A 27,972-nucleotide genomic window follows, 5' to 3' on the forward strand; every position below is an offset into this window, starting at 1 on the left:
GATAGCAAATTCTGTTTTTGAATAATTTAATTGATGATGACAAAATAATTTTTAGAAAATTTTATCACTGACTTGTTAAAAATGGATGGCACTTCCAATGAACCTTTGGCAGAATACTGATGATTCTTTTATCAGATCTGATTAGCACCATAGGACTGACAGTGGCGTAGGCATTGACCATAAACTTGTGGACACTGTAGATGACAGGGCTGAATACCCGTAACAACATTGTGGAGGATGAGACAGTTAAGTCCAATGAGTGCATAACGATGAAGAAACTCAATAGCAGCAAGATGGTCTTGGTGGCCCTTTTTTCTGGGGAGGTTCTTAATAAAAAGCTAGTGCCTGTGAAGGTGCTGGGAGAGCCTCTGATGCCTGGACTAGAGAATCACCATGTATGCACTTGAGAGCAGCATGATTCCTACAAGGAAGACATCTCTGGATAACGACAGAGTAACAGCCTTCTGATGGTGACATTCATTGGGGAAAGTGAGCAGTATTTACTGACATTCAGAATTAGCTGGGTCACATTGGAAAAACCTACAATGTAGATTATCATGTCACTGTTGAAAGACAAATTGAGGGACCAAAAAAAGAGTAAACCCAGGATATGTTATTTTATGTTTAAATCTCACCAACCAGGAGGTGCTGGGGCTGATGGTGATGATCTGAAGCATGCTCAGGAGAGAGGTGGTGCAGATCAAGAGGCCCCTCATTACCCTGTATATGTAGAACACAGCCTTACATCTGAAGTTATTCTGAAAATTCTGTGACTCAAACACGTCTGGAGACAATAACTCTGCTGCCATGACTAGCATCACTAGGTAGACAAAAGCCAAGTGACAGATGATCAGGTCATGGTTTTTTAGGCTTGTGATCCTTAAAGAATGTGAAAATGTGCCAGAGAAGAAGAAAGATGTTGGCTGAGATTCCAATGCCAGCTTGAAAACAAAAGGCCTTTTGAAAGATAACATGTGAAATGTGTGTTCGTCCTAATGATGTAGAAGAAACATATTTTAAAGACCTGAAAAAAGTAGATCTGTGTCATCAATGTTCTTTTGTCAGTTCAAAATTATTACCATTATTATTTTTATTTTACTCTCATTTCTTGATTAACCCCACCTTATGTAAATTCTTGATAATGTATCTCCTGTACTATTTTCTAAACCAAATAAATATATACATATATAATTATTATGAATCTCTATATATAGTAAATACATTTTCAATTTTGCCTAAGGTGCATACTATCTATATTCCTCATGTACCTTGGCCATCATCTCAGTAATCATATCCTTATTCTATGTTCTCATTTTATATTTAGCACTTCAATCAGGTATATAAAATGAATAGTATTTGTACAGTTGAATTAAATAAATGTATGTTAATGTGAAAAGACTCAATAAAACAAAAATATATTCGGTTGAGTCTTTCTCATGATCCATCATTTTGGTACAATTTATTCATCATCACTCTTCCATGATTTTTGACCCTTGTGATTTTACTGGACTCTCCATGATAAATTCATGATATTTCATCAGCATAAAGCAATTTTCATCCTATCTGCACCCTCATATTCTCTTTGTCATGAATTATAATGTGTAATGCAATATCTTGGAATTCAAATGTGAATATCCTTAGAGGGACTAGGGGACATTGTTCTGCTTAATCAAACCCTAATTTACTGTATATAATATAGAAATGGTTCTGGCTATCTCAGTTTAGTTCACATCCCAGAGATGTACTATGTGATTTCTCTTTATCTCAGAACACATTTTTAAATATTTTCCTCAGTTACCAACAAAATAAACACTACCTTTTTTTTTTTTTTTTTTTGAGAGTGTTAGTCTGTCGCCCAGGCTGGAGTGCAGTGGCATGATCTCTGCTCACTGCAAACTCTGCCTCCTGGGTTCAAGCGATTCTCCTGCCTTAGCCTCCCAAGTGGCGCTCACCACTACACCAGTTAATTTTTCTATTTTAGTAGAGAAGATTTCACCATGTTGACCAGGCTGGTCTCAAACTTCTGACCTTCCAAAGTGCTGGGATTACAGGCGTGGGCCACCGAGCCTGGCCATTACTTTTAATTACTTTGTTTCGAGCCGAGCGCAGTGGCTCACGTCTGTAATCCCAGCACTTTGGGAGGCCGAGGTGGGTGGATCACGAGGTCAGGAGATCGAGATCATCCTGGCTAACATGGTGAAACCCCCTCTCTACCAAAAATACAAAAATATTAGCCGGGCGTGGTGGCGGGCGCCTGTAGTCCCAGCTACTCGGGAGGCTGAGGCAGGAGAATGGCGTGAACCCAGGAGGCGGAGCTTGCAATGAGCCGAGATCTCGCCACTGCACTCCAGCCTGGGAGACAGAGTGAGACTCTGTCTCAAAAAAAAAAAAAAAAAAAAAAGTCTTTGTTTCACCGTGAAGTTGCATCAAAATAGTCACATGTTGGTCTTCTTACCGAGACTTCACTTAATACAGAGATACTCTACTATGCCTAGAAAAATACTTAAGTCTTAGTCTGAGTATTCAATAAGAATACTAAGTCTTCAATAAGACTTACTATTCAGTAAGATAAAAAATACTTCAATAAGATCTTCAATAAGATCAAAAATACTTAGTCTTCCATAAGAAAGGTAATTTCTCTCAAGTTTTCTTGGGATAACTTCAATACTATAACACCTTGTAAAATTTTGCAGAACAATTTTGCAGTTACCATTTCATGTTATTTGGCCAAGATTCAGATGTCATTTATCATTTTACTTTAATCTAGGACTAAGAACAATTTAGCTTCATGACATTAAAAAAGTGAAACACCATTAAACTCACTCGAATTTGTTTTAAATGAAAGTGTGTCTGATTCAAGGTCACATCATTATACAGTTCCATAAATAAAAATACATGAGACGATGCAAAAATGTTGACATTGAGTATCCTTGGACAATAATCAAAAATTAGTGACTGGGAAAAAGTTGCTCTAAAACCACCAGGTATGTTTGATTTTATAAAGCAAACATCTAGTTGATTAAATGGTTATTACTCTTTCTACAAAACTTTAATAAGTAAATCCATTTATCTTGGAAACAATGAAAGATTTCCACCAGCATACATCTACCCCATCAGCGCAGTTCAGTTCTGCTGTCAAGTTGAAATCAGAAAAAAAAAGTAATTTTAAATTAAAGACTTAATGGTATCCAAATTTTAAGGATCACATTTCAGTACTAGAAAAATATATTTGAACATAAGATAATTATATATGTATAATGAGTTATTAACTATATATCTGTATAGTTTTATTAATATAACCCATATGTTATGAACCACACACCAAAAGAAGATATAGGACAAAGAATGAGATTAAATAACATAGGTAAGAATTTTAATATTTTATTTTTTCACGCTAAAAAAATCCAATTTATGCTCTCAAATTCATTCTCCTTGCTCTGTAAATAACCTAAACACACTGAAACAGAATAATCTTCTGCTTGATCAGGTAGTGTATTTTTTCCATTGAGGCTCTTCAGAGCATTGATGCTGATCCCAGACGAGATCAGCAGTCTTGGTTGTCATAAATTTAGAGCACACAAATAGAGTATGATTGAATTGATTGTATCTTCAAAAATTTTTCTCACCTGCCAGAGCTAAACAATTGATAATTGCCTTTAACATATTAATTCAAATATTAAACTTAGCCGTGTTCTATATTGTTATTTGATAAATCTGGCAACTACACCATGGAAGAATTATGGAATTTGCATTAATGTGATGCCAAACTGGGTGAAACAAAATAGGGGAAAAATCCATAGATGCTGCTTTTAGGTTGTTCAGAGTGCCAAAAAAAAAAAAAAAAAAAAAATTGGTTCTATGTGACCCATTGAAAATTTCAAAATCTAAATGCACAGCTTAGCTCTCGCCATTAGAAGTGACAACCTAAGGCTGCTGGGGCTGAGGAGGAAGCTCCTGATCATGCTCAGTAAACACATAATGCAGCTCAAGTTTACTCTCATTATACTGCCTCTCACTGTAGTGTATTCTCAATATTTTTAAGTCCCAAAATGTGTAAATAATCATGTATAAGAGGGGAATAACACCATTATACAGACCAGGAATGAAAATCTGATCATAAAAATCATAAGCTTAGATCAGACATCTGAAGCAAAGATAAAGGGTGTATAAAAGGAAAAAGGCACTTACAGGAATCCAAAAGCTGTTTTGCATATGATGGATATGTTATTTGCAAAAAAAGAAGTTTGATAAAATATACTTCCTCATCTTTATTATAAAATATAGTTTTTTAGTATTATTTTATTAGTAATATTATTTGAATAGTGATGTTTGCATTGTCCCTTGTGTAGATTTAAAATATAATCTTTATAAATGTAAAATTTTTTTATTGTATTAATAAAAAGCCTTATTTTTTATCATACATTTTACAACATTCATTGAGCAGCCTTATCAGCCCTATGAAATTTAGGTGCCAGGGAGAAGGGGTTTGTTGTTAAGTGGCAATAAATGGCAAACTGAAAAATCCAGCCGGCAAATTTAGAAAAGAAAAATGTTTCCACCAAGATTAGGCCTGTTAAGAAGTTTTATAAAATACACCAAGACTAAAATAATAAATGTGGTAAGTATCAGATGCATCGAATTATTGTAATGCATTTGCCACTCTTTGCAAGTTGAAATTAGTGTAGACGGCAGCTAGAAGCTGCTTGCTGACATGGATATTTATAATTTCAAGACATTTAATTCTCAGCTTCATTGGAGGAAAAAATAAGCGGAAAATTATTACTTTAAATGTAGGCAATAGAAAAATATTGGAGGATCTTGATCACAAATTCTGTGCTACCAATTTTGAAAAAGTCTAAAATCCTTTTGGAAGAGTGTTTCTTTCCAATTATTTCAACTGAGGAGATACCAGCTAAGTGTAACACTCACTTTTTCCTAAAAATGTGAAAGGTCTTGTACAGTCGTGCACCTGTGAATCACATTATAGATTAGGCCTGTCTTACCAAACGAGTCAAATACTGAATTTGGAGGAATATTTCCAAGTTGAAAATTGCGATTTGGAAAACCGCATCTTCTATTCTTTGTGTACACTTACTATGAGCAGTTGAGGTCCTTTCTTCCTAAATACGTAAAATGCAGATATTTGAAGCACTTAGAAATGCTTTTATTTCCCTAATGTTCAGAGACATAGTGATTTTGTACTATTATATTTGAGGGCTTGATGTCCTTATGAGCCACAATTAGACAACCATTATTATTATCTTTTTCTTTTCTGTTTTGACTTCTCCTTACTCCTTTCTCTCTTTTATATGTTAAAAATCACAGAGCTAGAAAGCATTATTTCCTAATAAAGTTAGACAAAATTAACTTATATATTTTAACAGCAAAATTAAAATATACTGGCCACATTCATGAATATATTTTTAATATGTAAATTGCAAATTTGAAACTTACAGAAAAAACTGTAAGAATGCAAAACTTGGAGAATTTTTTATAAGAAGAAGATGCTATTTTCTTCAAATTTTGAAGATTATTATTCTCTCATTATTATAAATGTTAACCAAACTAATATATAGAACATTTTATGTTTTCACTTAATAAAACAAAATAACTTATTATATTAGCTGTTCATAGTAATAAAATATAATACAATAAAGCTGAATTTGTTTTACAAATTTGTATAGTATTACAAGTTTTACATGTGTAATGTAGTGATTACAAAATGTGGTATATTACAAAAGGAGATATTTGTTTACAGTTCCATGGTAACCAGAACCAAATCCTGTATGTGCTACCACACCACAATAAAACAAAATAATTTTATGGTCATTCACTGAAAGCTAATTAATGTAAAATATTAAATAGTAATCATGCTTTGAGATGACTGTGAACATCTCAACTTTAAAAGAACAAACAAGTATGACTAAATTCTTATGAATTCAGATTTCTCATGTTTCAAAAAATAAAATTTTGGCTAGGTATATACAGTAAGTTAAACTGAGAAAAAACTAGTATAATAACAAAATACAATTACAATTTAAATACAATATTACAAAATTAACAAAGTATTTATAAGATCAATATATTATGGCCTCAGTATTCATAAAGTTGCTTTTCTCATTTGGAATCATCTATTGTACTTAGATATGATTCACTGAGACATGACTGAAATTTGGAAAAGACAATGATCCTAGCTCTTCATTGAGAAAATTCTGCCTCATCCCACCACTCGCCTGAGTCTTCAGCTCTCACTGTTAATAATGCTGACAGACAGACAGTCACCCAGCTAAGTCTTTGGAGTGAGTCCATGTTTGTAAGATGAGGCTCACACTATGTGGTTATAAGGAAGCAACGCCATCAGCCCATTCCCTCCAGGCCTATAAATTTCACGTCAACTGTAAAGATAGTACAAGCTCTGGTTTTGTGATTTTAAGAAAGGGAACCACCAAGGGAAAATGAAACTTTTTGATTCCTAGAAAATACATTAGAAACAGCCGTGCTCCAACTTTTCCATGTGTAAGCTTATTTCCCCAGGTATATTCAGCCCAGTGGGTTGTATGGTGTCTGTTCTTATAAACAAAACAGTGATCTCCCAATTACCCAACCTTCAAAATTAGTAAAACACAATGTCAGATTTTCCACTGCATTACTACTGGTTCAAGTAATTCATGGTTGCCCTCACTAATGTTCCCCAGTAATCTCTGATTTTCATGGTAAGAAGTAGACCAAAATCACCTTTGTGAGAATCAGAAAAATGCCACCTCTATCAGACCTAAATGGGCAAAGTGCTCCATTTTCCTGAGGACACAGTTCTGAGTCAGGGCACTAGACATGGGAGCAAAATGTAGGCTGCTTTATATCTCTCACTGCTTTGTCTGGATACATTTATAGAGTACAGAAATGCACATCTATTTCAAGCAATGAGTGTTTGGATACAAACCGTCCATGCCAGGAGGTTTTTTTTTGGTATGAAGTATCAAAGGGTTATTGTACCACCCCAGCCCTCAGGTTTCTTCGTGGCTTCCACTCACAGGAGTGCTTTACACACTCAGTAGTAGAGCACATGTTTTATAGCAAAGGCCATTTTTGTTTTTGGCTTCTGTGACACCCATCAAACACAATTCTATTAAAACTAAAGTTAACATTAATCATAATTATCACTACCTACTTGCTTTCTTAGTCTAATAGTGTATGTTAAATTGTTGTATGTTAAAATAGTGATTTCTATTTCTATAAGGCACTCAGCCTCTTTAGTTTCAGCGTGGCTGTGCTGTCATGCAACATCTTTAATTCTCTAAAAAGCATGCCCTTCATTTGGCCTAAGTCAGGACCAAACAACTCACAGACTTTTATTGTCCACAAGTTTAATTCTTCCTGGTCTCTGCATCCCAGTCCAACATATCATCAGTTGTCATAAATATAATTTTATTTTCAATTCAATTTAAAAACAATTTCATTTCCTTTTTTTAGATCATAATTTAGTTGCCTTTTCTAAGCCTTTCAACTCTATTTAAATCTTTGTGTCTACTCATCTTAGAAAAACTGTCAAGAAGTAATTCTCTGAATGTGAAAGCTATCAATAAAAAATAAAGGCAATATAAGGCCTTCCAGGTAAACAAAAACTGAGTTGATTTCAACTAGGTAAAAATACAAAAATTAGCTGGGTGTGGTGGCGGGTGCCTGTGGTCCCAGCTACTCAGGAGGCTGGGGCAGGAGAATCGCTTGAATCCGGGAGGCAGAGATTGCAGTGAGCCGAGATCATGCCACTGCACTCCAGCCTGGGCAACAGAGGGAGACTCCGTTTCAGAAAAGAGTTGGGGTGGTTCCAAGATGGCCAAATAGGAACAGCTCCAGTCTATAGCTCCCAGCGTGAGAGACACAGAAGACAGGTGACTTCTGCATTTCCAACTGAGGTACTGGGTTCATCTCACTGGGGCTTGTTGGACAGTGGGTACAGGAGAGTGGGTGTAGCGCACCGAGAGTGAGCCCAGGCAGGCGAGGCATCGCCTCACCCAGGAAGCACAGAGGGGCGGGGAATTCCCTTTCATAGCCAAGAAAAGCTGTGACAGATGGCACCTGGAAAATCGGGTCACTCCCACCCTAATACTGTGCTTTTCCAATGGTCTTAGCAAATGGCACACCAGGAGATTATATCCCGCACCTGGCTCGGAGGGTCCCACACCCACGAAGCCTCACTCATTGCTGGCACAGCAGTCTGAGATTGAACTGCAAGGCTGGGGGAGGGGTGCCCGCCATTGCCGAGGCTTGAGTAGGTAAACAAAGCGGCCAGGAAGCTCGAACTGGGTCGAGCCCACCGCAGCTCAAGGAGGCCTGCCTGCCTCTGTAGACTCCACCTCTGGGGGCGGGGCATAGCCGAACAAAAGGCAGCAGAAACCTCTGCAGATTTAAATGTCCCTGTCTGACAGCTTTGAAGAGAGTAGTGGTTCTCCCAGCATGGAGTTTGAGATCTGAGAACGGGCAGACTGCCTCCTCAAGAGGGTCCCTGACCCCTGAGTAGCCTAACTGGGAGGCACCCCCCTAGTAGGGGCAGACTGACACCTCACACGGCCGGGTACCCCTCTGAGAGGAAACCTCCAGAGGAACGATCAGACAGCAACATTCGCTGTTCAGCAATATTCGCTGTTCTGCAGCCTCCGCTGCTGATACCCAGGCAAACAGGGTCTGGAGTGGACCTCCAGCAAACTCCAGCAGACCTGCAGCTGAGGGTCCTGACTGTTAGAAGGAAAACTAACAAACAGAAAGGACATCCACACCAAAACCCCATCTGTACGTCACCATGATCAAAGACCAAATGTAGATAAAACCACAAAGATGGGGAAAAAACAGAGCAGAAAAACTGAAAATTCTAAAAATCAGAGTGCCTCTCCTCCTCCAAAGGAATGCAGCTCCTCACCAGCAACGGAAAAAAGCTGGATGGAGAATGACTTTGATGAGTTGAGAGAAGAAGGCTTCAGACGATCAAACTTCTCTGAGCTAAAGGAGAAGGTTCAAACCCATCACAAAGAAGTTAAAAACCTTGAAAAAAGATTAGACGGATGGCTAACTAGAATAACCAATGCAGAGAAGTCCTTAAAGGACCTGGTGGAGCTGAAAACCATGGCATGAGAACTACGTGATGAATGCATGAGATTCAGTAGCTGATTTGATCAACTGGAAGAAAGGGTATCAGTGATTGAAGATCAAATCAATGAAATGAAGCAAGAAAAGTTTAGAGAAAAAGGAATAAAAAGAAACAAACAAAGCCTCCAAGAAATATGGGACTATGTGAAAAGACCAAATCTATGTCTGATTGGTGTACCTGAAAGTGACGGGGAGAATGGAAGCAAGCTGGAAAACACTCTGCAGGATATTATCCAGGAGAACTTCCCCAACCTAGCAAGGCAGGCCAACATTCAAATTCAGGAAATACAGAGAACGCCACAAAGATATTCCTCGAGAAGAGCAACTCCAAGACACATAATTGTCAGATTCACCAAAGTTGAAATGAAGGAAAAAATGTTAAGTGCAGCCAGAGAGAAAGGTCGGGTTACCCACAAAGGGAAGCCCATCAGACTAATAGATCTCTCAGCAGAAACTCTACAAGCCAGAAGAGAGTGGGGGCCAATATTCAACCTTCTTAAAGAAAAGAATTTTCAACCCAGAATTTCATATCCAGCCAAACTAAGCTTCATAAATGAAGGAGAAATAAAATCCTTCACAGACAAGCAAATGCTGAGAGATTTTGTCACCACCAGGCCTGCCTTACAAGAGCTCCTGAAGGAAGCACTAAACATGGAAAAGGACAACTGGTACCAGCTACTGCAAAAACATGCCAAATTGTAAAGACCATTGATGCTAGGAAGAAACTGCATCAACTAATGAGCAAAATAACCAGCTAACATCATAATGACAGGATCAAATTCACACATAACAATATTAACCTTAAATGCAAATGGGCTAAATGCTCCAATTAAAAGACACAGACTGGCAAATTGGATAAAGAGTCAAGACCCATCAGTGTGCTGTATTCAGGAAACCCATCTCATGTGCAGAGACACACATAGGCTCAAAATAAAGGGATGGAGGAAGATCTACCAAGCAAACGGAAAACAAAAAAGGCAGGGGTTGCAATCCTAGTCTCTGATAAAACAGACTTTAAACCAACAAAGATCAAAAGAGATAAAGAAGGCCATTACATAATGGTAAAGGGATCAATTCAACAAGAAGAGCTAACTATCCTAAATATATATGCACCCAATACAGGAGCGCCCAGATTCATAAAGCAAGTCCTTAGAGACCTATAAAGAGACTTAGACTCCCACACAATAATAAGGGGAGACTTTAACACCCCACTGTCAACATTAGACAGATCAATGAGACAGAAAGTTAAAAAGGATATCCAGGAATTGAATTCAGCTCTGCACCAAGCAGGCCTAATAGACATCTACAGAACTCTCCATCCCAAATCAACAGAATATACATTCTTCTCAGCACCACAGTGCACCTATTCCAAAACTGACCACATAGTTGGAAGTAAAGCACTCCTCAGCAAATGTAAAAGAACAGAAATTACAACAAACTGTCTCTCAGACCACAGTGCAATCAAACTAGAACTCAGGATTAGAAACTCACTCAAAACTACTCAACTACATGGAAACTGAACAACCTGCTCCTGAATGACTACTGGGTACATAACGAAATGAAGGCAGAAATAAAGATGTTCTTTGAAACCAACGAGAACAAAGACACAACATACCAGAAGCTCTGGGACACATTTAAAGCAGTGTGTAGAGGGAAATTTATAGCACTAAATGCCCACAAGAGAAAGCAGGAAAGATATAAAATTGACGCTGTAACATCACAATTAAAAGAACTAGAGAAACAAGAGCAAACACATTCAAAAGCTAGGAGAAGGCAATAAATAACTAAGATCAGAGCAGAACTGAAGGAGATAGAGACACAAAAAACCCTTCAAAAAATCAATGAATCCAGGAGCTGGTTTTTTGAAAAGATCAACAAAATTGATAGACTGCTAGCAAGACTAATAAAGAAGAAAAGAGGGAAGAATCAAATAGACACAATAAAATATGATAAAGGGGATATCACCACTGATCCCACAGAAATACAAACTACCATCAGAGAATACTATAAATACCTCTATGCAAATAAACTAAAAAATCTAGAAGAAATGGATAAATTCCTTGACACAAACACCCTCCCAAGACTAAATGAGGAGAAGTTGAATCTCTTAATAGACCAATAACAGGCTCTGAAATTGAGGCAATAATTAATAGCTTACCAACCAGAAAAAGTCCAGGACCAGATGGAGTCACAGCCAAATTCTACCAGAGGTACAAGGAGGAGCTGGTACCATTCCTTCTGAAACTATTCCAATCAATAGAAAAAGAGGGAATCCTCCCTAACTCATTTTATGAGGCCAGCATCATCCTGATACCAAAGCCTGGCAGAGACACAACAAAGAAAGAGAATTTTAGACCAATATCCCTGATGAACATCGATGCAAAAACCCTCAGTAAAATACTGGCAAACTGAATCCAACAGCACATCAAAAAGCTTATCCACCATGATCAAGTGGGCTTCATCCCTGGGATGCAAGGCTGGTTTAACATGCACAAATCAATAAATGTAATCCAGCATATAAACAGAACCAAAGACAAAACTACATGATTATATCAATAGATGCAGAAAAGGCCTTCAACAGAATTCAACAGCCCTTCATGCTAAAAACTCTCAATCAATTAGGTATTGATGGGATGTATCTAAAAATAATAAGAGCTATTTATGACAGACCCACAGCCAATATCATACTGAATGGGTAAAAACTGGAAGCATTCCCTTTGAAAACTGGCACAAGACAGGGATGCCCTCTCTCACCACTCCTATTCAACATAGTGTTGGAAGTTCTGGCCAGGGCAATCAGGCAGGAGAAAGAAATAAAGGGTATTCAGCTAGGAAAAGAGGAAGTCAAATTGTCCCTGTTTGCAGATGACATGATTGTATATCTAGAGAACCCCATCGTCTCAGCCCAAAATCTCCTTTAGCTGATGAGCAACTTCAGCAAAGTCTCAGGATACAAAATCAATGTGCAAAAATCACAAGCATTCTTATACACCAGTAACAGAGAGCCACATCATGAGTGAACTCCCATTCACAATTGCTTCAAAGAGAATAAAATACCTAGGAATCCAATTTACAAGGGATGTGAAAGACCTCTTCAAAGAGAACTACAAACCACTGCTCAACGAAATAAAAGAGGACACAAACAAATGGAAAACATTCCATGCTCATGGATAGGAAGACTCAATATCATGAAAATGGCCATACTGCCCAAGGTAATTTATAGATTCAACGCCATCCCCATCAAGCTACTAATGACTTTCTTCACAGAATTGGAAAAAACTACTTTAAAGTTCATATGGAACCAAAAAAGAGCCCGCATTGCCAAGTCAATCCTAAGCCAAAAGAACAAAGCTGGAGGCATCACGCTACCTGACTTCAAACTATACTACAAGGCTACAGTCACCAAAACAGCATGGTACTGGTACCAAAACAGAGATAGAGACCAATGGAACAGAACAGAGCCCTCAGAAATAATACCACACCTCTACAACTATCTGATCTTTGACAAACCTGACAAAAAGAAGAAATGGGGAAAGGATTCCCTATTTAACAAATGGTGTTGGGAAAACTGGCTAGCCATATGTAGAAAGCTGAAACTGGATCCCTTACACCTTATACAAAAATTAATTCAAGATGGTTTAAAGACTTAAATGTTAGACCTAAAACCATAAAAACGCTAGAAGAAAACCTAGGCAATACCATTCAGGACATAGGCATGGGCAAGGACTTCATGTCTAAAACACCAAAAGCAATGGCAACAAAAGCCAAAATTGACAAATGGGATCTAATTCAACTAAAGAGCTTCTGCACAGCAAAATAAACTACTATCAGAGTGAACAGGCAACCTACAGAATGGGAGAAAATTTTTGCAATCTACTCATCTGACAAAGGGCTAATATCCAGAATCTACAAAGAACTCAAACAAATTTACAAGAAAAAAACAACCCCATCAAAAAGTGGGCAAAGGATACAAACAGACACCTCTCAGAAGACATTCATGCAGCCAACAGACACATGAAAAAATGCTCATCATCACTGGCCATCAGAGAAATGCAAATCAAAACCACAATGAGATATCATCTCACACCAGTTAGAATGGCGATCATTAAAAAGTCAGGAAACAACAGGTGCTGGAGAGGATGTGGAGAAATAGGAACACTTTTACACTGTTGGTGGGACTGTAAACTAGTTCAACCATTGTGGAAGTCAGTGTGGCGATTCCTCAGGGATCTAGAACTAGAAATGCCATTTGACCCAGCAATCCCATTACTGGGTATATACCCAAAGGAATATAAATCATGCTGCTATAAAGACACATGCACACATATGTTTATTGTGGCACTACTCACAATAGCAAAGACTTGGAACCAACCCAAATGTCCAGCAATGATAGACTGGATTAAGAAAATGTGGCACATACACACCATGGAATACTATGCAGCCATAAAAAATGAGTTCATGTCCTTTGTAGAGACATGGATGAAGCTGGAAACCATCATTCTCAGCACACTATCGCAAGGACAAAAAACCAAACACCACATGTTCTCACTCGTAGGTGGGAGTTGAACAATAACACTTGGACACAGGAAGGGGAACATCACACACCAGGGCCTGTTGTGGGGTGGCGGGAGGGCTGAGGGATAGCATTAGGAGATATACCTAACGTAAATGACGAGTTAATTGGTGCAGCAAACCAACATGGCACATGTATACATATGTAACAAACCTGCACGTTGTGCACATGTACCCTAGAATTTAAGTATAATTAAAATATATATGTATATATATATATATATATATATATATATAAAAGAGAGAGAGGAAGGAATGAAGGAAGGAAAGAAAGGAAGAAAGAAGAGAGAAAAAGAAAGAAAGAAATCAAATAACCAGAGAATAATTTGAATCTACATGAAATGACAAAAGCACCAGTAAAGATAATCATGTCATTATAAAAGACATCATGTATACATTTTTTATTTCTTATATTATTTTAAAAATGCATAACAATATAAATAAAATTGTATTGTTGGACCAATTACAAATACGTGTAATATACTCACCAATAACTGAACAAAACAGGTGAGTAATAACGTGTTTTGCAATAAAAATTAGCTGAATATTCTGGAACAACTGAGAAAATTCAGAAATGGGAAATAAAAAGATTAATATCAAATGATTTGTAGCTATATCTTTGCTCTTCTTTTCTCATCTTATTTTAAAAAATAAAATTATATAAAATAAGTGTAAAATGTTGTTTATAGTATATATGGATATAATAAGTGTAAAATTTATGTCACAAAATAAGCAGAAATAGAAATACATAGAACTAACATTTGTATAACTCATTAATATTGTTATTATAAATGTAAAACAGATTCTGATGAATGAAGGTGTATATCAGAAGCCCTAAAGAACAAGAGATAGCTCCAAATATGTATTAAAAATTATTTTTAAAATTGCAGTGTTACATAAAAATGCTTTCTTAATGCAAAGGAAAGCAAAATAATAGAAAAAGAAATAAAATACACGTGATATGTAGAAAACAAAAATAATACAGAAAAAATAAATTCAACTATATAAATAATACTAAATATAATAATATTAATTAAGGAAAACTGAGATTGTTGGAATATAAAAATATGATACAAATATATGCTGTCCACAGCACAATTGCTTTGGATCCGATTAAACAAATTGTGTAAAAGTAAAAGAATAAAAGCTTGCAAAAGCAGCCATAATAAAGTTGAAGTTGCAGTTACACAATTAAAAAAGAATTTAGGCCGGGCACGGTGGCTCACGCCTGTAATCCCAGCACTTTGGGGGGCCAAGGCGGGTAGATCACCTGAGGTTGGGAGTTCAAGACCAGCTTGACTAACATGGAGAAACCCCATCTCTACTAAAAATACAAAATTAGCTGGGCTTGGTGGTACGTGGCTGTAATCCCAGCTGCTTGGGACACGGAGACAGGAGAACTGCTTGAACCAGGCAGGCAAAGGTTGCAGTGAGCTGAGATTGTGCCATTGCACTCCAGCCTGGGCAACAAGAGCAAAACTCCATCTCAAAAAATAAATAAATAAATAATAAAAAAAGAATATAAAACAAACAAAAAGAAAAACCCACGTTTAGGTGAAAAGTGAGACATTCAATATTGACCAGAAAACAGTCAATTCCTTAGGAAGATGTAACAACCATCAACCCATATGCAAGTAAGAAAAGAGAAACAAAATACATGACTGAGAAAAATAAAGCAAGCAAGAAATAATCGAAAAATAACAGTTAGAGATTTAAATACTTCATTTTCAATAATGAATTAAAAAACAGTCAACAGGTCAAAGAGTAAACAGACTTGAAGAAAACAAAACCACTGAGATCTAGCAGACGTGTAGACGGATACACATAACAGGAATAGGCTAGGCATTTTTAGTAAGTGCACATGGACTGTTCTTCGGAATAAACTATACTCTAGGTGATTAAATACACAATAAAATTAAAAGAATTGTGTAAATGCAAAGTATTTTCTCTGACTGCAATGGAATAAAATTAAAAATTAATGACATCAAGAAATTTTGGTAAGTCATAGTTCTGTGAAAATTAAGCAATGAAATTCTAAATAGCCAATGTGTCAAAGAAAAATATAATAATTGGAAAATATTTCACATGAATAAAAATGTTTACTCAACACAACAAAGCATGCAAGATACAGCAAATTTATGGCAGTCAATTTCTTCACGAAAAAAAGATTTCAAATCAATAACCTTGGGCAAAGGGATTTCGTTAGGACAAAAAGTAATCACACTGAAATGCCTAACAGGAAAGAATGGAGAGTCAATGCTTTGGGAATAAGATCTTTGAGAACTGCTCACATAGTTAAGACAATCTAGCAGGCAATGTACAGGATTAAGGCCAGGTGCCAGCTCAGAAAAGACCTAGAAAGACCCTAATTTCTGATGTCTATTTGATCTTCAGTCTCTGCACAAGCAGAAAATACAGGGAAAGGCCAAGTTGAAAACATTCTGGTAAACTGGAAAAGGTATTCTACAAGACACACACAGAACACAGCTTCAAGAACCTGGAATTTTTTGCATTGGTAAATGTACTTATTTAAGTTAGTAAGTTATTCTATAACTGACACATAATTTCAAGTTGTTTTTTTTTTTTTTTTTTTTTTGAGACAGATTGTTGCTCTGTCTCCAGGCTGGAGTGCAGTGGTGTGATCTCGGCTCACTGCAACCTCCGCCTCGTGGGTTCAAGCGATTCTCCTGCCTCAGCCTCCCGAGTAGCTGGGACTACAGGCATGTGCCACTCTGCCCAGCTAGTTTTTGTATTTTTAGTAGAGACGGGTTTCACCATGTTGGCCAGGACGGTCTGGATCTCCTGACCTCGTGATCCGCCCGCCTCAGCCTCCCAAAGTGCTGGGATTACAAGCGTAAGCCACCACACCAGGCCCTAATTTCAAATATTTATAGGGTATAGTGTAACGTTTTAAAACATATGTACATTGTGTTATAATAAAATTAGGGTAATCAGCATGTTCATCATTTCAAGCCATTATCATAACTTTCAAGCTACTGTTTTCTAGCTATTGTAAAATATATGTTGTTGTTATACCATAGTTGTTATAGTCACCCAACTGTGCAATAGAACATCAGAACTTCTTTTTTCTATCTGACTAACTTTGCACCCAATGAATGACCTCCCTTAATCTTTTTCTTCCCAGACCCTTCCCCAGACTCTGGTAACCACCAGTGTATGCTTTTTTTTTTTTTTTTTTTTTTTGAAACGGAGTCTCGCTCTGTCGCCCAGGCTGGAGTGCAGTGGCGCGATCTCGGCTCACTGCAAGCTCTGCCTCCCAGGTTCATGCCATTCTCCTGCCTCAGCCTCCCGAGTAGCTGGGGCTACAGGCACCCGCCACCACACCCAGCTAATTTTTTGTATTTTTAGTAGAGACGGGGTTTCACCGTGTTAGCCAGGATGGTCTTGATCTCCTGACCTCGTGATCCACCTGCCTTGGCCTCCCAAAGTGCTGGGATTACAGATGTGAGCCACTGTGCCGGGCCAACACCAGTCTATGCTTAACTTCTGCAACATCAGCTTTCCTATATTCCACTTATTAGTGAGCACATGCAGCATTTGTCATTCAGTCTATGGTTTATTTCATTGAACATTATATTATTTAGGTTCACACATATTGCCACAAATGACAGTATTTTGTTCCTTTCCAAAGTCAAATAGCATTCCATTGTATCTATATACCACGTTTTCTTTATATATTTATTTATTGATGGACACGTTTTGATTTCATCTCTTGGCTACCGTGAATAGTGCTGGAATAAACTGATAGTGCAAATATCTTTTTGACATACTGATTTTAATTACTTTGGCTATATAACAGTAGTTCAATAATGAACCATATGTTAGCTCTATTTTTAACTTTTTGAGAACTCACCATACTGCTTTTTATAATGATTGTACTAAGCTACATCCCCACCAACAGTGTCAAAGAGTTTTCCTCTCACTACAGCCTCACGTCTATTTGTTATATTTTGTCTTCCTGGTACTAGCCATTGTTACTAGGGCGGGAGGATATCTCATTATAGCTTCAATTTTCATTTCTCTTATAGTTAGTAATGTTGAGCATTTTGTTATAAACTTGCCAGTCATTTGTACACTTTTTTTGGAAAACTGTCTGTTAAGGTATTTTGTCATTTTTAAATTGGATTATTTGTTTTGTTGTGTTGTTTGTTTGCTTGCTGGTTAGTTGTTTGAATCCTTTATATACTCAGGATATTTGTATAGTTTGCAAATGTTTGTTCCCATTCTGTACCTTGTCTCTTCACTATGTTGATTGCTTTGTTTGCTTTGCACCCTTTTAGTTTGATATAATCTACTTGCCTTATTTTCTATTGTTGCCTATGCTCTTGAGGTCCTATGCAAAAATTTCATTTAAAGATCAATGTCATACAGAATTCCCCATTTGTTTTCTTCAAGTAGTATTATAGTTTTGGGTTGTATACTTAAGTTCTTAATGCATTGAAGTGGATTTTTTAATATGGTAAGAAATAAGGACCTGGTTTTACTAGCCTGCATGTAGATATACAGTTTTTTTCAGCATCATTTATTGAAGAGACTATTTTTCTCCAATGTGTGTTCTTGTCACCTTTGTCAAAAAATCATCTGTCTTTTTAGTGTGGATTTATTTCTGGGTTCTCTAATCTGTTCCACTTGTCTAAGTGTCTGTTGTTATTGACAGTACCATGTTGTTTTTGTTACCATAGATTTGCAATATGTCTTGAAGTCATGTGATGCGATATGTCCAGCTTTGTGTGTGTTCTTTCTCTCAAGATTACTTTGGCTATTTTTGGTATTTTTTTATTTCATTTGAATTTTATTTTTTTTTCTATTTCTATTTCTAGATTTCTAGAATTTCACTGACATTTTGATGAAAATTGTCATACATATGTAGATCATTTTGGAAAGTGTAAACATATTATATTATTCTTTAAATATGAAGGCAGAATATGCTTTTTTGGTATAGTTAATTTTTTTCATCAGTGTTTTATATTACTGTTTACATTACTTTTAATGGCAAAAACTGCAATTACGTCTGCACCAACCTAATAATTATTGTAGATCTCTTACACCTCCTTGGTTAAATTTATTCCTAGGTATTTTATTTTATTCTGTAGCAATTATTTATAAGATTGCTTTCTTAATTTCTTTTTCAAATACTTTGTTATTGACATATAGAAATGCTACTTATTTTGTATGTTGATTTGGTATCCTGCCACTTTACTAAGTTAATGTATTAGTTCTAATAGTTTCTTAATGGAATCAAGATTTTCTATATACATAATCATGCCATCAGTGAACAAAAACAACTTCACTTCCTTTTTACCAATTCAGACGTCCTTTTTTTCTTTCTCTTGCATAGTTGCTCTGGCTGGGACTTCAAGTACTATGTTGAAAAAAAATGGTAGAGGTGGGCATACTTGCCTGGTTACATATCTTGGGGAAGGGCTTTTAATTTTCCCCCATTTAGTATGATGTTAGCTATTGGTTTTTCATATGTGGCTTTTTATTTTGTGGAGGTATGTTCCTCCAATATCGAAATTTTAGAGAGTTTTTATCTATAAAACTCTTTATGAACGGTGCTAAATTTTACTGAATACATGTTTTTGGATGTGTTGAAATGACTATATAGTTTTTGACTTTGATTAAGTTATGATGAATCTTGTTTATTGATATGACTATATTGAACCATTTTTGCATCTTTGGGATAAACTCCGCTTTCTCATGGTAAATATTCTTTTTAAAATGTTGTCAAGTTCAAATTCCTGGCGTTTTTTCAAATATTTTTGCATCTGTGTTCATGAGAGATATTGATCCGTAGTTTTACTTTCTGTTGTGATTTTGGTATCATGGTAATACTGGCCTTGTTCTTTAAATGTTTTCAGACGTTAACAGTAAAGCCATTAGTCCCTGGGCTTTTCTTTGAGAGGAGAATTTTTATTTCTAGTTTGATCTTGTTACTAATTATTTATCTTTTTATATTTGCTATTTTTTCGTGATTTAATCTTGGTAGGTTGCATGTTTCCACAGATTTATCTATATTTTTCCCAGTTTTTCATTTTATTGACATACAGTTGATCTTAATAGTCTCTTGTGATCCTTTGTATGTCTGTGGTAGCAGTTGTGATTTCTCCCTTTTTATTTCTACTTTTATTTATTTGACTCTTCTCTGTTACTTTCCTAGTCTACTGGGAAGTGTTGATTTTATTATTTCAATAAACCAACTTCATCATTCATATTTTCTATTTTTAATTCTCTATTTTATTTATTTTTACTTGGATTTTTGTTATTTCTTCCCTTCTACTACTTTTTGACATTTGTTTCTTCTTGTTTTGCCGGTTATTTGAGATGTAATATTAGGTTATTTATTAGAAATATCTCTTCTTTTTCATGTAGGTGTTTATTGTTATAAACTTTTCTCTTATAATTGCTTTTGCTGTATCTCAAATTTTTTTGATATGTGGTATTTTCATTTTCATTTGTCTCAAGAAACTTATCAGTTTTCAATTTTTTTCAAAATAAAAATTTATTTAATCTGTAACAAGATCACTGAATCTGCACATTTGCGAGCAAGTTCACATTTAAATACAGCGGAGCACATCAGTAATAAAAAAATCTATAATACAAGTGGAACACCCAACCACCAGGAAGATTAAGGAAGGAGATGAGACCACTCTATATTCTGCTTTCAAATGCCTCAAAATGGTCCCAGAGATTCCAGGGAGCACCTGCTTTAATAAAATGTGAGCATAAAAGTTTGGGGTGGCTTGGGGCAAAGGTAACAGTCAGAGGGAGAGTCTTCTGGACTTGTTTTCCATGTTTAGAACCCTATAAAACAAAGCAGAAAGCAAAAAAAAAAGAAAAAGAAAAAGAAAAAGAAAAAAAAAAGAAAAAGAAAAGAAAAGGCACCTTTAGATATGTCAAGCAAACCAAAATCCAACAAAACATAAAAATCAAACATTTTCCTGTGGGTTTACTGATTGGGAAGCACTTTAGGGCCAGTTACCCAGTATTTTAGTTTGGGTATTAGCTCTGCATGTGTACACAGGACGCTGCCACCAGCATTGCTTTGACACAGATGGCAGCACCAGTCAAATGCCTCTTGGGGGATCTTCAAGCTGATTAAGGATGATTCCAATTTAGAAATCCTGTCCTAGATCTCTGGGGCACTGAGAAAATGAGGCTGGTTTTCTTCTCTTAGCAGGAGCCAGCGCCATTCACCCTCCATTTCCAGGTTGAAAAAGTACAGAAGCACCTTGCAGTAGCTCTTTATGGTGTCAAGGGACCCCACGCCCTGGGAGAAGGGTTAGGAGTGTGCAGCTTCCTGCTTTGGTGGCAGGCCTTTTCCTAATATGGGTGTCAGAGGAGTTGAGGCAGCAAATATGCTTGTGTCTGATACATGCCTTGATCTTTTAGTTTGGAAGGGAAAACAAAGTCCAAGATGCTTTTAAGTTGGATTGGTGCTGAAACAACTAAAATTTCATCTTATCCACTATGAGAAAGCAAAACAAAATTAAACAAAATGACACTAGCCATTCACCATTACAGCCATCACTATAAGACACACCATCACTGAGGAAATGACAACTATTTCCACAGAGAGTGCTGGATCAGAATGCAGGACACAGATGGAAGTCAGCTTCAGGGTATACTCACTTATTCACAAGGGCTGACCATAATGGCACTGCTCTGCATGAGGACTCACAGGACAGCTAGGGCACTGATGCCTGCAGGACTGCGTGGCCAACAAGATGATGCACACTTAATATTCAAAATCTAAACAAAGTATCCACAAATAGTCCAAAAAAGCCTGGGGGCTGTCCCCTTTCTTGAGCAGGTCTCAGGGAAGAACCAGCCCCATCCCCATCTGACCCAGGTCTCAGCCCAGGAGCCTGCATAGGGAAGAAAGGACAGACAGGGCCTCCATGCGGCTGACACTCAGGAGGGGCCGGGGCAAGAGAGCAGAGGGAGTGTAGGGTCAGGCAGGAGCTGCTCAGGATCCATGGGGGCTCAGGCTGCACAATTGGGCTGCCCGTCTTGGGCTACAGGCAGCATCCCCTATGGGACCTGAGAAAGTCCAGTCCTGAGATGGGACAGTGCTGCCCAGGGGTGTGTGGCTGGGCCCTGACAGCAGTCTCCCCAAAAGTGACCACATCACCAGGCTCAGTTCCAGGAAGGCTGAGAAGTGCCCGGTACACCAAGGATGCATCTGGAGCCCATCCTGTCTAATGGACTCTGACCATCCTGCATCCACTTGCCTCTCCTGCATATCGACCACCACCCCTTCCCTTTTCCTCATTTCTCCATCGTGTCTGACCCAGAGGCTGTGACCCTCTCTCCAGCCACAGTGGCCCTTTTTTTACCCCTGTCCTGTCAGAGCTCCTGATCAAGACTCCCCAGATCCATCCACATGCCTGCCTTGTCCACTTGCGCTGCTGTGCACTGCTGGGGTGGCACCAGAGGCAATGGGGTTGTCTGAGGGCCCCACAGGTGGCCAGCTTGGCCCTTTACCTCATCCCTAGCCTCAGGGGGGTTCTTAGGGCTGTCAGCCAGCAGCTCTGGATTAGGGCACCTGGCTGTCCTCCCATTGTATTTTTCTGACTCAGCCTCTCCCACCTATCCTCTGTCCATGGTGCTGACCAAGCCAGCAGGGAGCAGGTCCCCAGAGGGTGCTGCTGAGCTTTGGGGACCGACCGAGGCTCCTCTGCTGAGGGGTCCCAGGTGAGTCGCTGCCCCTGGTTCTACGTCATCTGCTGTCCTCTTCAGCACCATCCCCCCCGCCCCACCCCAGGCCGGCTCCATGCAGATGCATTCCTGAGTCACCAGTCTCAGGGTCCTCTGTTGTAGGATGGAGATTACTGTACCTGTTGTACACATTCATATTTATTGTGTGAAATAAAGTATACAATCTAAAGTAAATGAGGACTTTGATTTGCATTTTCCTGATGATTACTGATGTTGAGCACTTCTTAGCCATTTTTATATCTTTTTTAAAAGATAAATGTCTATTCCGGTTCTTTGCTTGTTTTTAAATCAGGTTATTAGATTTTGGTGAGTTGTTTCTCTTTTTTTCTATTCAGTTGTGTGGATTTCTATTTTGATGTTAACCCCTTATGAGATATATTGTTAGCAAATATTTTCTTTGAGTTCATAAGCTTCTTTTTAATTTCATTGATTGATTTCTCCTGTGCAGAAAGAAGCTTTAGGGTTAGATGTACTCCTACTTGTATTTTTGTTGCTTGTGCTTTTAATGTCGTATTTAATAAATTATTATCTGAACCAATGTCAAGGAGTTTTGCACTATGTATTCTTCTAGGAATTTTACAGTTTCTGATTAAATAACAATGGGATATCACCTCCCATCTCTTAGGATGGCTGTTATAAAAAGGACAAGATATAACAAGTGTTGGTGATGGTGTGGAGAGAAGGGAACCTTTGTACACTGCTGGTTGAAATGTAAGCTAGTACAGCCATTATGGAAAACAGTATGAAGGTTCCTGAAAATCTAAAAGTAGAATTACCATATGGCTCAGTAACCCCTGTTGTAAATTATATATCAACAGGAAATGAAATCAGCATCTTGTAGAGATATCTGCACTCCCCTCTTCTCCGTGCCCCACCGCAGCATCGTTCGCAACAGCCAAGCCATGGGATCACGTTACTGTGCACTGATGGACAAGTGGAGAAAAAAAATGTGGGGGAGGTGTTTGTGTGTGTGTGTGTGTGTGTGTATAATACATTATATAATATGATATTTTTCAGCTTTTAAAAAGGAGAAGATACTGTCATTTGTGATAACATAAATGAACCTGGAGGATATTAAGCTAAGTGAAACAGCTTAGGGAGAGAGAAAAATACTGCATAATTTCTGTTATATATGAAATCTTCAAAAAGATTAAATACATAGATACAGGACAGAATGATAACTAGGGGGAGAAAAAACACAAGTCAACGTTTCAGTTTATAAAATAAATGAATCTAGAGGACTAAAGTACAGTTTAAAGGTTATAGTTACTATTTTTATATGATATACTGGTAATTTTTTAACAGGGTAAACTTTAGGTGCTTTGGCACCAAAAGGAAACTACATGAGTTCATGCATATGTTAAATTGTTTTACTGTAGTCATCATTGATATGCATATATATATATAATTATGGGCTCATTAAATGTAAATATTATAAATAGGTAACAAAGAATAAAATTAATTAGAAAACTGTGTCATTAAACTTGATTTTGCCTAAATGACAAACTAAAACTAACTCCTAAATATTACTATTTGTACACATAAACTTCATATATTGGAAATATGTTTGAAGGAAAGGAATTATAAATTTTAATAAACACAAAATGACACGGTAAATGCAAAACAGTAAAAAGAGATGAAAATTGGATTAATCAGAGTGATTAATGCTTAGATATAATTAATGATTTGTTAGGTGCAATTTCAAACCATTTACACGTCGATTTAATACCAAAGAGTTTAATGTTTACACAGAGATTAATTAAATGAAGAACTGATACATTTACAGTGACATTAATTGATATTAAAATGATCATGGAAATCAACTGTCTGGTATAGAAAAATAAAGAGTGTTAAGTATTAGAAAGTTTGAAACTTTATTAGAAAGTTAATTAAGTGGAAAAGGGATCAGCATTTTTGAGCACTAAAAAGAGGATGGACACAATTTTCCAATACCAAGAAAATCATTTAATATTGCAAGGTTTTAAACCTAAATTAGTGTCTTTAACTTCACAGTCACAAATCCTATAAGCAGTATTTCTTGAACACCGTAAAATGACAATAAAAATTAAAGTGTAACCAACAAGTAATGTGTAGCCACATGCAAATTTCCTTTCAGATTGTTTTATTATTTTTTAATTATTATTATTATTTTTTTGAGATGAAGTCTTGCTCTGTTGCCCAGGCTGGAGTGCAGTGGCACGATCTTGGCTCACTGCAAGCTCCGCTTCCCGGGTTCACACCATTCTCCTGCCTCAGCCTCTAGAGTAGCTGGGACTACAGATGCCCACCACCACGCCCAGAGAATTTTTTCTGTTTTTAGTGGAGATGGGGTTTCACCGTGTTAGCCAGATGGTCTCGATCTCCTGACCTCGTGATCCACCCGCCTAGGCCTCCCAAAGTGCTGGGATTATAGGCGCGGGCCACCGTGCCCAGCCCCTATTTTTTAATTTTACGTGAATTTTTTATTTCAATAGGTTTTTGGGGAAGAGGTTGTGTTTGGTTACAGGGATAAGTTTTTTCATGGTGATTTCTGAGATTTTGTGCACCTATCACCTGAGCAGGGTACACTGTACTCAATGGGTCTTTTATCCCTAAAATTGTTTTAAATGACACCTAGGTTAAATGGAAAATTCAAACTGAGATTACTTTTACAGCACCAGAGAAATGCTAAGGAAGAAGCTTTGTAACTGAAACCAAAAGACCTGAATTTATATATTTAACTCTACTAATTAAGATTCTTAATTTTATAGAAAAACAGCAATCCTGCCCACGTGCAGGAGTTAGGCATTAAAGTGGAGCATGATCACTTCAGACATTTGTCCGAAACATAAACATTCTTCCAAGTATTAAGAAAATATTTACACTTCACAGATAATGTTAGTGTATAATACATAGGCATTGAGATGTTTTAAATGAGAAAAATTGCAATTTCTCATGGAGCACTGTTCTACACAAAATATTTATGTAACATTTTTTACTCATATACGCATGTGGACATTTGCTGTTTTAGTACAGAATAACATATTCTCAAAGGTCATTTAATGTAGTAAATTAAAAATATTTAAAGTTTACAAGAATTCTAAAACTGCCCAGCAGAGCTGGTAGAAAAATATGGGAACTTCCCAGGACCAGAAGTTAATCAAGAGGCAAATTCATAGGAGTCACGATAGCGAGAAGTTAGAGCTGCCTTCAGGTACAGCTCTGGATTGCAGGGCTGATTACAAAGACCTCAAGCCTGTGAGGATCGTCCACTCTGCCCCTTGGAATAAACAGAGAAAATTACTAAACGGGGCCATCCCAAATGTGAGATCTCTATAATTGTAAGTAATGAAGCACACAAAATAAGCTACCCAAAAAAGGGAAAGAAGAAATTATACATCACATAAACTTCACAGATTGGAAACATATTTAAAATAATTCAGTAACACAAATGGGGAAAGAGAATATCAAAATAATTTTGAAAACACATGAAGTTCTAAAGCGGGCACTGGGGGCAGTGGCTCATGCCTGTACTCCCAGCACTTTGCGGGGGCCAAGGCAGGAGGATCACTTGAGGCCGGTAGTTTGAGACCAGCCTGGGCAACAAAGCAAAAGCTGTCTCTACAATAAATAGATATGAAAAAATGACCCAGGCACAGTTGCATGTGCTTGTAGTGTCAGCTACTGGGGAGGTGAAGGTGAGAGGGTCTCTTGAGACCAGGAATTTGAGGTTGCAGTGAGCTATGACCGCCACTGAACTCAAGCCTGGGTGACAGATTCTTCTCAAATACACACACACATGCACACACACACTAAGCAGGCATGTTTTACAAAGACTCAAACAGAAATTGAACAACTGAAACTTAAATAAACTTAATATACAATGTATGGTTTAATTATTAAATTAGACCAAGTTAATAACAACAGAATTAATGAACTAGAATACTGAAATGAAATAAAAGAACTACAGAAAAAATGATCACAATACAAATATGATTATACATGTACAAAGAATAAAATGAGATGAAATCAAACACATTGGTTTCACTAGCTTACATACAAGTAACATCATACTAATAACAAATATTTATAAATTTCTGAAACAATATCAGGAACTCTTGAATGCAGAAGTGTATTGTGATTAAAAGTGACCACCAACAAAAAAATACTCAACAGAAATAAAAGTCAAACTGCATAACACCAAAAAAAAGAAAAAAATCTTTAAAGCCATGAGAGAGAGAAGAAGAGAGAAGCAATGAAGGTGAGAGCAAAGTCTCCACAGCCTGTGTCCAGCCAGAAAACAGAGAGAAATAAGTAAGAGTGCTGAGAGGTTACTGTTCAACCAATAATTAGATATTTCACTAACACATTTTGAATCAGTAAGGATGCCCTAAATGATTCCCAAAAGTAAAAAAAATGAGAAATCTTATTACCAATATGAAGTTATTAAGAATATACTTCAAAAAGAAAAAAATTAAAATGAAGTTCAAGAAATCAAAATGAAATGCAAGAAACTGCAAACATATTGGGCTATGAAATCATGGTGGACAATGAACTAAAGGATCCATCAAGTCTTTGGCAGCATCAGTTTCCAAATGATTTACATAAAATAACAGTGTTTGCAATGAAATAAAATATCAAATCCTCTGATACTTGAATAATTTAACTGATGTTAGAATCTCCTTTTCAGATAATTATTTTCATAGAAAAAATATACAATACTTCTGTCTCATCATTTGCAGAATATCAATTATCCTTTTTTCAGACCTTATTAGCATCAAAGGGCTCACAGTGGCATAGGCACTGGTCACACGCCTCTGGACACCCAGGACGACTGGGTCATATGTTGATATCAGGATTGAGTAGGATGAGAGACTCAAATCCATCTGGTACATGACCACAAAGAAACTCACCAACAGCAAGATGGTCTCTGCGGCCTTTTTCTGGAGAAACTCTTGGGGAGAGTCTGGTGCTGTGAAGGTGCTGGGATCACCACTGATGCCTGCACAAGAGAGTCACCATGTATGCACTTGAGAGCAGCATAATTCCCACAAAGGACAGATCTCTGGATAATGAGAGAGTAAGAAAAATAAGGTGGCTGATGATGGACTTCCTTGGGGAAATGAGGCAGTATTTATTGAGTGTCAGAAAACTGGTGTGAATCGTATTGGAAGAAACCGCAGTGTAGAAGATTATGTAGCTACTGCAGGACAAACTGAAGGACCATAAGAAGACAAGAACATGTGAAATGTGATTTGTGAATTTATGTTTAAACCTCACCAACCAGGAGGTTCTGGGGCTGATGGTGATGGCCTGGAACATGCTTAGGAGGCAGGTGATGCAGATGGAGAGGTCCCTCATCACCCTGCTCACCTAGAAATGCATCTTACACTTGAAGTCATCTTGAAAATGAAGGGACTTAAAAAGGTCTCGAGACACCAAGAACACAATGGTGAGCAGCATCATGATGTGGACGAGGTCCAAGTGACTGGTGGTCAGTTCAATGAGCTTGAGATCCAGAAGGAGCGTCATGATACA

General features: G+C 37.3%; 2 pseudogenes; one reads left to right on the plus strand and one right to left on the minus strand.

Annotated features, from left to right (window-relative positions):
- The window catches only part of LOC129040635 (beta-glucuronidase-like), a 52,188-nt pseudogene extending 50,763 nt beyond the window's left edge, over positions 1–1,425 (plus strand).
- LOC129041482 (vomeronasal type-1 receptor 48-like) lies at positions 65–27,966 on the minus strand (annotated as a pseudogene).
- Positions 27,967–27,972: the final 6 nt, after the last annotated feature.

This window comes from Pongo pygmaeus, chromosome 6 (assembly GCF_028885625.2).
Source record: "Pongo pygmaeus isolate AG05252 chromosome 6, NHGRI_mPonPyg2-v2.0_pri, whole genome shotgun sequence".
Lineage (NCBI taxonomy): Eukaryota > Metazoa > Chordata > Mammalia > Primates > Hominidae > Pongo > Pongo pygmaeus.